The following is a 12,010-nucleotide window of genomic DNA, read 5'->3' on the forward strand; positions in this document are numbered from 1 at the left end:
TGCAAGCTCACAGCCGCGCGCCCCTAACCGCACGGCCAACTCTCCCGGTTTTTTAAATTGTGTTAATATAAAAATAAACTGTACTGTAGGCTGTAGTCTCTGAAAGTAGTATTTCACTCACATATTTTTGCACCGTATGTTGCATACGACCAGAATTTTGCATTTCTTAAACTATATTCCTTCATTAAATATGTAATTAAATCTAAAATTATAAGTGAATTTGGATCGCATTTTTACGTCCTTTTTCGAAGTTTTTAGATACTTTCTTGGTTATTATTAGCTCTTTTTATAAGTCGTCTTTGGACAATTTATAGGTCTTCAACTTCCGAGCCCCAGTCGTAATATATTTTGATAGTGTTAGAGTAACTGTACTTTATTTAGTATTAAAGCGACACTCTGGAGATCGATATTTTGGTCATTATGGCGAATTTTTAATGACTAAAATCGAAAGGATTGAATTTCTTCTTTCTTTTTACAAAGTCATTCCGTTGAATTCAAACAATTTATCACATTAATAATGCTTTGATTGACAGTCTGCACACAGCAGAAATTGGCGTGGTATCTGCTGAACTGCTTTGTTAGGTGATGATGTCATTGACATGTTTCCATTCAATCAAGTATGCGTGTTACTTGCAACTACGCATCCCCCCCCCCCCCCTTTCCTCCCGATATAATTATACATAATCCAGCTGTAAGATCGACCATATTTCTGAATTAATTTATAAAGCCTCTTAACGGACTAATGTTTCAGTACTCGACTGTTATTGAGTAACATTGTGTGCTTGTATTAATATTCCTGATGGTACTACAATAGTGCCGACAACTATAAGCTTTCTTATTCTTGTATGTTTAATCGTTTTTGGGAGTTCTGTGGTGTTAGCCAGTCTGATAACTTTTGTGAAGTACGCATGCAAGAAACCTCTTGTAGTTGTGTATTACTATTAAAAGACAGGGTGCTGTAATAATTGATAGCTTGTATCCAATGGAATAAACAATATGCGTAAACATAAATCAGCCTTGGCTAAGCGACGAATTGCCGAACTTTTGATAGGAAAGAGATGGGGATCAGCTTTTACCGAACAGGAGCCTCCATTGAAGAAACCTGGGGCAAAAGGTCATGAAATGTTACCGGAATCAGATTGTTATCATCAGGAAAGTGTCGCATCAACTTCAAGCCATGGAAGTCCTGCACCTATAGCCAATAATCATGACATGACAGAAACTACAATCCCCATAACTTTGGCTCAGGAGAAGTTGCATTGTGAAAAGCAAAATGCAGGTGAATCACTTTCCGTTCTTTGGAGAAGGAGAAGAAGAGACAAGCTTCCAGAGTTACCAGTATTCATAAAGAAGCTGCTAAGAAAGAAAAGGAAGGAAGAACATACGGTTCTGGTGACTTTAAGTAATGAATCAGGAAGAAAACTTGAACTTTGCTTAAGTTTCCTGCCAATTGTAATTTTATACTTAAATCCCATTTTTCTCCCTTAATATTCTACCAGATGTAATACAATTTGTATCGTATATGTATCACAGCTATATTAGGAAACTTGCGTATAGAAGTTTTGATTGCAGAATTTTTTCAAGTAGTAGGGATTTTTAAATCCAAACTTTTAGAACATAAAAATTACACAAACTTTAGTATGATATATCTCCTTGTATAAATTATGTACAGAAAAATCGATACGTAGTGATTTTTAAAGAAGTATTATCTATCTAACTGCAAATTTGAATTGAATTGAATTGAATTGAATTGAATTGAATTGAATTGAATTGAATTGAACTGAACTGAATTGAATAGAATTAAACATTTCAAAATAAATTTCAAATTTTTTTTTGGAAAACTATTAATTGTATATGAAACAAATGTTCGTGATGTCTCTACTTTTATGTAGATGACATTCCCTGAAACTCCATGCATTAGGTAAAAATATATGTTTATCTCAGAGGCGTCGCCTTAATGGCGATAGCATTAATAATCATTCTAATGTACAATAATTGGTATAGTGTAAGAGAAGGCCTAATGGACTTAAATACGCCAATAAAGAAATGTATTTATCTATCTACAAACAAACTTCTAGTTACGGACTTCACCAGAAGAGGGACACATGCATATAAATATCCGGTTCAAAAATCTGTGATTATCAATCCATTTTTGGGGTCGACTGTGACATCACTACTATATGCGCACGGTTTATTGTGTGCTGTAACTGCGAGGTGCGCGTAGTCGGCGTTTCACTTGCGCATCTTCGTGCAGTGAACCGATCCAATCGACTGTCGAACGACAAGTAATATCACAGTGCAAAGCCAGGAAGATAGGTGCTATGTACTAAATAGTGTACAGAAGTGCTGGGACTGAGGACACAGAGCAAATCTCGAGCATGTGGTTAAACTAACTCGACAAAAATGTCTTGATTGCCCTTTCATCAGGTCTATTCGGAACATTCTCTTCTTGTCCTGACGAATTCAGTTTATCGGGATACACTCGTGTATTCAACATAATGGCACGTTCTCTCATCAGACTAGAATAACACACAAACACCAACCACTCCATGCTTGTAATTTGTGAGCCCTTCTTAATGCGTTTACCGTTCAGGGTTGGTTTTCCCTCGGACTCCGCGAGGGATCCCACCTCTACCACCCCAAGGGCAGTGCTCTGGAGCGTGAGATTTTGGGTCGGAGGATAACAGTGGGGATGAGAACCAGTACCTCAACCAGGCTGCCTCATCGGGGCTATGCTGCATAGCGACCTTGTGGGGGGGGGGGGGTAAGCTCGTAAGGGAAAGACAAGGAAGAGGGAAGGAAGAGGCTGTGGCCTTAAATTATATACTCTCCCGGCATTTGCCTGGAGGAGAAGTGGGAAATCACGGAAAACCATTTTGAGGATGGCTGAGGTAGGAATAGAAACCTCCTCTAGTCAGTTGACCTCCCGAGGCTGAGTGGACCCCGTTTCAGCCCTCGTACCACTTTCAAATTTCGTGACAGAGCTGAAAATCAAACCCGGGCCTCCTGGAGTGGCAACTAATCGCACTAACCACTATACTGCAGAGTCGGACAATCTGCGAGTCCCAGGGGAAAAATTATTCAGTCTGGGCGAAGAAGTTTATAACATTTTCACTGGTTTATATTAAGAAAATCTAATAATTTGTTCACGCTTTAAAATAAACTTGGAACGAGTTTTTAGCAAACTAAAAACACAGTCCCTGACAGAAAGATAACTTTATTTTCAGCTAAAATTGATATTATTTATCGTGGAGCGAGACGGTCTTTCTAAATGGACTAGTCTACTTGACGCCGATAACATGTAACCTCATTCAAGTTGTTTTCCAGTAATTTAATGCCTCATTATTTCTATCTTATAATTAACATTTCTTTGATATTGTGACGACTTGACCCTTCACCTTATCTCTGTCTGTTTTGTTCTGATACGATTATGCTCTTACTGGGACGTTGCACGCTGCCGAGACGCTCCAGGAGCCACGGACACCGTGCGTATCGTCCCATGTCCTTACGAACGGTCCAATGATTAGAATGAATTTTCGACTTCCAGCGTCGATAGGAATATCCTCCACAGTCTGCAGTAATGTTCTTCCTCTCCTTCATCAGTCTAAGTGGATAACCATCATCACATATGTATGATGTGTGCCTTATTGGAACATATTATACAGCGTGGTTGAACCGGAATAGGAGCGTTATAGGTTTGGTTATACTAATAAATAATTTGAAAAATATAGTTCGATACACGCCGTTGCCATTTTATTATTAACAACTCGTCCTTTCCTTTCTTTTATTTATGCCTTCCTACGGGTCCTGTTCCCTTTCTTCCCTTTTGCCTTCTTCCCTGTCTTCCTGTTTTCTTCCTTTCTTCTCCACCTTTCCTGTTTCTTTCTTTCCTTTGGTCTTCCCTGACTTTCTTGCCTTTTCCTGCCTCTTTTTCTTGATTTCTTTTACTCCAGCCGGGGTTTCTTCATTCCTTGTCTTTATTATTTCCTCTCCTATTTCCAGACTTTTTATTTCCTGCCTTTAATAATCTTCTTTCCTTTGCTCTTGCTTTTCTTTCTTATTTCCTTTGCTATTGTCTGTCTTTGCTTTCCTCTTCCCAGGCTTTTTCTTTGCTTGCCTTTCTTCCTTTTATATTTTCAGCTTTTTCCTCTTCCCCATTCTACTTTTAGCTCATCGCTCTCTTTCTTCTTTCCTCTTCCCAGCTCTTATCCTTGCTTTCCTCTTCCTTTGCTCTTTCTCTCCCATTTTCTTTCCTTGCCTCTTCCCCGTCCTTCATCCCTTTGCTCTTCCCTCTCTTTGTTCTTTCCATTCCTCTTTCCACTAATTTTCCTTTCATTTCCTTTGCTTTCCCTGCCTTCTTTCCTTTTTTTCCTGTATGTCTTTTTCTCTCCTTTCCTTTTCCCTGTCCCTCATCTTTCCTTTCCTCTTTCCAGCCTTTTATCAGCTGCCGAAGTTAGCCAATCTGATCTACTGAGGCTCCCACTTGACCGCAGGCTGTGTTTGACTCATCCATCGCAAGTACAACAGTCTTGCATTTAGGTCACATAGTTTAGTCCTTTACTTGTCCGTCTCCTTGGCTGAATGGTCACCGTTGATTCCTTCAATTCAGAGGAACCCGGGTTCGATTCTCGCGTCTGATTAATTCTTCTGGCTCGAGGACTAGATGTTTGTTTGTCTGAACACTCTCCTCTTCAAATTCAGACAGCAGACCACACTACCAAACACCATAGAAGCACGCAATAGTAATTGCATCCCTCCACCGAGCTCGATAGCTGCAGTCACTTAAGTGCGGCCAGTATCCAGTAATCGGGAGATAGTGGGTTCTAGCCCCACTGTCGGCAGCCCTGAAGATGGTTTTCCGTGGTTTCCCATTTTCACACCAGGCAAATGCCGGGGTTGTACCTTAATTAAGGCCACGGCCGCTTCCTTCCAATTCCTAGGCCTTCCCTATCCCATCGTCGCCGTAAGACATATCTGTGTCGGTGCGACGTAAAAAAAACAAACAAAAAAAACAACACTACAATCCCTCCACTCAGGGTTGCCGTCAGGAAGGGCATCCGGTCGTAAAATAGTCAAATGTATAGATCTGTTAACATAATACAACAGGCCTGACACCTGGCACCAGGACCCCTACAGTCACAGGTTTATCAGAGATTTTCTCTTGTGACAATTACCGACGTATTGAACTTTGTTCCTTCCTTCCATTAATTGCGGGCAGGAGTCAGGTAGGCTCAGGACAGATTTACGGCTTTATGGTCTCAAGGCTCTTTATATATCAACATTCTCCCATACACAAGCAAGAGTATACCTGACTGAAAATCAATAAATGTCATTAATTATAAATTATCAGCAAATTATCCGCACTGCCATACAGTTTGTATCCGCCAAGACACTAACTTAGCATCCGTGCGGGGCTCTAACCATACCGGATCATGGGTACATTCCATGTGCCTTTAATTATACGTTTCTTGGTTTTTTACATAAATATGTGTGACAGAAGTGTAACCATAGCAACCGTGCTGGCAGTGGGTGGGTGGATGGATGGATGGATGGATGGATGGATGGATGGATGGATGGATGGATGGATGGATGGATGGATGGATGGATGGATGGATGGATGGATGGATTTATTTATTTTCCCAAAGGGAAGAGTGGTCTCTTTTTTTCCCCCGCAACTTTCGTATGATAGTAATAGCGCCTTTTGAACAGACACTTCTCAATTTTTACCATCTAAAAGATCAAATCCACCTACGTAAAGAGAGTTCCATGTCTTTCTAAATCCACGCCACTACGTTTAGTGTCTGCACTAGCGAATAAGCTTCCCGTCATCGATGAACTAAGACTTCAACTATTGCTATCATCTACACAAGGATATCAAGATCTCTTCCGTACTATGAGTCGAAAGAGAGAAGAAATATGGAATGATTTCATTGCTCGGATACTATGATCAATAGTGAATGGAAACAATACATGGAGTTTATTTTAAAGTGTGTAGAATTAAGTATTACTATGGACTAGGTTTACAGTTTCTTAGCATTCTTTGTTGAAACCACTGCCGTAAATATGTGGTGTAGACTGCAGAAGATCTGGAGAAATTGCTGAATGTTATGGACAGAGTATTGGGGGAAGGAGTACAAGATGAGAATAAATAAGTCCAAAACAAAAGTCATGGAGTGCAGTCGAACGAAGTAAGGTGATGCAGGAAACATTAGATTAGGAAGTGGAGTCAGGTGGTAGATGAATATTGTTACTTGGGTAGTAAAATTACTAACGATGGTAGAAATAAAGACGACATGAAATGCAGACTAATACAAACAAGGAAAGCCTTCCTTAAAAAAAAGAAATTTGCTGACTTCGAACAATAGGCCTAAATAGGAAATAGAAAGGAAATAGGAAATAGAAAGATGTTTCTGAAGACTTTCGTCTGGAACGTCACATTGTATGAAAGTGAAACATGGATGAGAACTATCTCTGTAAGAAAGAAAATAAAAGCTTTCGAAATATGGTGTTACAGAAGAATGCTGAAGGTGAGATGGATAGATCGAACCGCGAAGGAAGTGATACTAAATTGACCCAGTGAGAGGAGATCCATTTGGCTAAATGCGACGAGAAGAAGAGAGAAAGAAAGAATGATAAAACACCTTAAGACACCCAAGACTTGTTCAGTTGGGTTTTGAGGGAAGTGTAGGCGGTAAGAACAGTAGGGGTAAACCAAGGTGTGAATATGACAAGCAGATTAGAGCACATGTAGGATGTAGTAGTTACATAGAAATGAAAAGATTAGCAGATGATAGGGTGGCATGGAGAACTGCATCAATCCAGTCTATAGACTGATGACCCAAACAACAAGAACAACAAGAACAACAAAAACAACAACGGAATAAACGTAAACAGAAATCTCTAACAGAGTTTCGTAGTGTGAAGTTTAATTACAGTACTGTATCATTATTTGCATGACATGTGTATTTTTCTTAATAATAATCTTTACTATCAACCGATATCTCGGGAGAAATTATATTACTTGGGCCAGAATGGAACCCATGAGATTGTGATCGTGAGTTGGACACTACCAGTTATGTATCAAGGGAAGAGAGTGGAATATTGGCTCTCCCTGTCTACGCTATTATCGCGAGTACTGTCACGTGTTGAGGTTTCAGAGGTAACAAATTTAGCTGAAGTGACTATGATCTTTCCGGACCCTAAAACAAGTGATAAAGCTACAAAAAAATCGTTCTGTTAGCAATGGACAGACGAGAATTCCTGTCCTCGGTATAAGCACAACACTGGCTGAGTCATAACCATGACCATTTGTCCAGCACTTCAATTTAGCATGTCCCCTGGTCTTTGTTTTTTATTCTCTCGTTGGTTTGCACGTGTCACTCCATTACATTAGTTACTATATAATCATTGTTCCGTTCATTATCATAATTATCAGTCTGTAATTGGCTGGCTTGACACACTGATTGCTCTCAAGGTCGTAAATAGTCAGTCTCACTTTTACCAGAGCTCCAAGGACTCAGTGTCTCTCCCACCACTGACAGAGATGAGATTAATTAGTTCTTTTCAGTATTATCTATCGAAGATAAAGTGGTTATTGAAATTATGTATGTTTATGACTTAAAAGTGGGAAATGTACCAGTATAATATCTCAATCTCTCTATATAAAATAGTCTTTACCGGTTGAGGCGCTGGCCTTCTGACACCAACTTGACAGGTTCGATCCTGGCTCAGTTCGGTGGTATTTGAAGATGCTCAAATACGTCACCCTCGTGTCAGTAGCATTACTGGCATGTAAAAGAACTCGTGTGGGAGACAATTCCGGCACCTCGGCCTCTCCAAACACCGAAAAAGTAGTTAGTGGAACGTAAAGCCAATAACATTATTAAAAAATCTTCCTGCCTTCCGTTCGTGAATATAAACCTGATACTTGACTTTTATACCGGAAAGGACAAATAACAGCCTGACCCGCGGTGTAGGGCTAGGGTACCTGCCTGTTATCCAGAAGCCCCGGCTTCGATTCCTGGCCAGGTCAAGGATATTAGCCTGGATCGGAGCGCTGCTTCGAGATCCAATCAGCATAAGTGATTACAATTGAGGAGCTATCTGACGGTGAGACAGCGGCATCGGTCTAGAAAGCCAAGAATAACAGCCGAGAGGATTCATTGTGCTGACCACACGACACCTCGTAATCTGCAGGCCTTCGGACTGAGCAGCCGTCATTTAGTAAACCAAGGCCCTTTGGGGCTGTTGTGCCATGGAGGGTTCAGATGTACAACCTGTGACAATAAAGTTCGGTGAATAGTCCTGTACCACCAATATAGATGAACAATGCACGACAGTGACCTTACTGTCCTTCGAAATAGTCCCCTCCCATATCATTGTACTGGTGAGATCAGCGATACATGTCCTGGAAACTTTGCAAGAAGGCTTAATTTGGGATGGTGTTCAAAAGTCTCGTCACGTTTCGTTGGCTGTCAGGAATATCGTCAAATCTCTTTTCTTTCAAAGCGAGTCTGAGTCGTGGGAATAGGAAGAAGTCTGAAGGATTGAGATCTAACGATTATGTGGGATGTTCAAGTTGCACCACCCCCTTTTTTGCCATGAACTGTTCGACGATATTGGCTGTGTGTGGGCGAGCGTTGTCATGGACAAAAAACCACGATCCTTGTTGTGCGTACTGTGGTCGGACCCTGCGTAGATGTTTCATGAAACGGGTCAAAATTTCAATGTACCGTGTAGCATTCAGCGTCGTTCCCTCGGGTAGAAATTCTTTGTGTATAATGCCTTGACTATCGAAAAAGGTGATGAGCATCGTTATGGTGCGTGACTTTTCGGCTCTGACCTTTTTCCGACGAGGGGATCCCGGAGAACGCCATTCCACGCTTTGCCGTTTCGTTTCAGGGTCGTACCTGAGACACCAGGTTCCATCCTCAGTGACAATAAAGTTTAAGAAATTTGGTGTCGCATCCGCAGTTTCGACAAAATCCTGTGAAGCCTCCTAACGTGTCTGCTTCTGATCGTTAGTCAAGCGATGTGACAAGGGACGAGAACACGTTTTGCTCTTCCCTAACTTCTGGGTAACGATTTGTGGCACGGATTCGCGGTTGATCTGCAGTTCATCCGCTATCATACGCACAGTTAACGCCGATCGTTCGTGTGATTAATGTCCTCACCTTCTCAATGTTTTCGTCACTGACGGCGGTCGCCGGTCTTCCGCTACGGGGGTTGTAAGAAACACTTTCCCGCCTTCCTCAAAAACGGGCGAACCACTCGTACACACACTTCAAGGACAGTGCTTGATCTTCATAAACACGTACCAGCATCGCATGCGTTTCTTTCGGTGTCTTGCCAAGCTTAAAACAAAACTGTACATTTATCTTTTGGTCGTTCATGTTCCTGTTCGCAGTTCAGAACTAACGCACTAAACACGCACTGTGTCAAACAGGTCTTAAACGGCACACACACGATGCTCAACTGAACGTTGAGAGCAGGTGGTCAAAACCTGCTGCTACGCAGGTGCAGCGTTGCGTGTCGCCAATGTTGCCGGATCGACCGTTCTGACTTCATTCACCGAAGTTTGTCACAGGTTGTATATTCAGTAAGCTTAATATAAAGAGCTGTTACATAAAAGAATATTAAAAGGTTCTTAACAAATAAATTAAAGGTAGAAATCTTCAAACCTACTAAATATACAAAGAATGCGCCCCAATATTGGTACCAAAATTCCAAGTCCAATTTATCAACGCAACAACACAGAATTATCCTAGGCAAATGATTTTCTGTCCGCCTCTGTGGTGTAGTGGTTAGTGTGATTAGCTGCCACTTCCGGAGACCCGGATTCGATTCCCGGCTATGCCACGAAATTTTCGAAGTGGTACGAGGGCTGGAACGGGGTAGGTCAACGGAGTAGAGGGGGTTTTGATTACCTTCTCAGCCATTCTCCATGTGTTTTTCCATGGTTTCCCACTTCTCCTCCAGGCAAATGCCGGGATGATACCTAACTTAAGGCCAGGGCCGCTTCCTTCCCGCTTCCTTGTCTATCTCTTTGAATCTTCTGATCCCTCATAAGGTCCCTGCTCAGCATAGCAGGTGAGGCCACCTGGGCGAGGTTACTGGTCCTCCTCTGAAGAGGACGCGATCGAAAATCTCACGCTGCAGGAACGGCCCTTGAGGTGGTAGAGGTGAGATTCCTCGCTGAGTCGGAGGGAAAAACCAACCCTAGAGAGTAAACGGATTAAGAAAGAAAGAAAGAAAGAAAGAAAGAAAGAAAGAAATGATTTTCCTCTGGCTTTTGTACTAGAGAATACACTGATCACATTTCCAAAATCTACAGTAAGGGATTTTCTCTCATAATAATAGTCGGATGATTCAAGAGCTCCCGAGTTTGAGATATACGTCACTTGCTTTAAACATTTGCCGCCGTGGGCCTGGATGTCAAAGTAACGGGAACTTGAGCCTCAACTTGTTGTACACTCTGTGATCTTCAATGAGATACTTGTTCCTCGCCCTCCACCCACACTCCGCAACAGAGCAGCCTCTGTCACCGGACGAACCTAACAAGGGTGGGCATTGTCCACCACCATGGTCTCTCCTCTGGAAAAGAACTCTGGGGTGAATCGCAGTCCCTCCTAGACGTGAGCTAAACAGTCATTTTGAGATATTAGATCACTGCATTTGCTGGCGAGACTTGGTGTTTATAGTGCTCTATGTCTTCTGGTGTGGGCTGGAACAAATCTGTTTCTTTCATTGACCTGTCTGTCTCATCCTTGGCTTTGACAATATGAAAGCGACTAAGGTATGAGCGATGCTAGTAATGCTATTCCTTATGCAGCCAGTCCCTGTAATGAATGGTGTGAAAATGTTGCTCATAGGGTCGATTGGTGCATGCATTTCAGTGAGCTTGGGAGACTGATATGTGACAGCAACTTCTGCCTCAATGACGAAACCAACAGGAAACTACATCACTCCCAATTTCCCTAGTATGCCTTTTCAGTGACGCCCAGGCTGTCTGACAGCTGTTGGAGGAGCTGTTGAGGATCAAACTAACCTTCGGGCTGAATACGCAACAAACACATACATACCTAGTACTTCAAATATGATTATGTATCCTACACTACTCATACTTTATTTAGTCAACTTGTCTCTGCATTGAATCGCAGATCCTTTGACATGAGATTAGGTAGGTAAATGTTTATAGTATAGTTCTATCAAATATTTACCCCATATGGAATAATAATAATAATACAGTACAGATTCTCTAGTTTTCCCCTCTTATTAGCCTCTTACGACATGCAGGTGGTGCAGATAATGTTTCCTTTCACGACGCCACACATAGGGGAAATAAAGAGTTCCGATAAATCGAAAAAAAATGAGTGTACCCACAAAAGAATGATAGGGAAAGCTCATAAACTGTGAAAAAATGGAAGGCATTCTAGACCTCGTAAATATATTGTTGTTGTTGTTGTTGTTGTTGTTGTTCCGGGCTATCTGTGGAACTCAGAGGTAATGAAAGAAGGTGCGGGCTTGAATGGGTCTAACTAGAGACTCAAAATTAATTTAAAACTTTAACAAAGGTTATATTTCTTTAGAATTTCAAAAATCAACAAATAACAACATAACAGGTACAATGAGCAATTTTGGAACAAGGCAAGGAAAATATACAAGATTAGTGAACGTGAAAGATTTTGGGCTTCAAGCCCCTCGTTTTACAATTCTTGAGCTCCCAGCTCAAAATTTACAATTCAAAAAGGAACAACTTTAGTAAGGGGCAGAAATCCCTTAATTCACAGAGCACTTGCTCCATAAATACAGTATCTGGCCTTCCAGAGGCACTCCTTAGAGTTACAAAACTTCAAAAACGGTGCGACTAGCCACTAGGAAAAAAAGACTTGAAAAAGGCTCTCCGTTTTCTTTCAGCCTCCTCGAGGCGACCTCAAAAAATCTTACACTCTCTGGCCTTCCATGGCCCAACTTACAATTTGAAACAGGGGTATCTCGTACGTAACCTATA

The sequence above is a fragment of the Anabrus simplex genome, chromosome 4 (assembly GCF_040414725.1).
Source record: "Anabrus simplex isolate iqAnaSimp1 chromosome 4, ASM4041472v1, whole genome shotgun sequence".
NCBI lineage: Eukaryota > Metazoa > Arthropoda > Insecta > Orthoptera > Tettigoniidae > Anabrus > Anabrus simplex.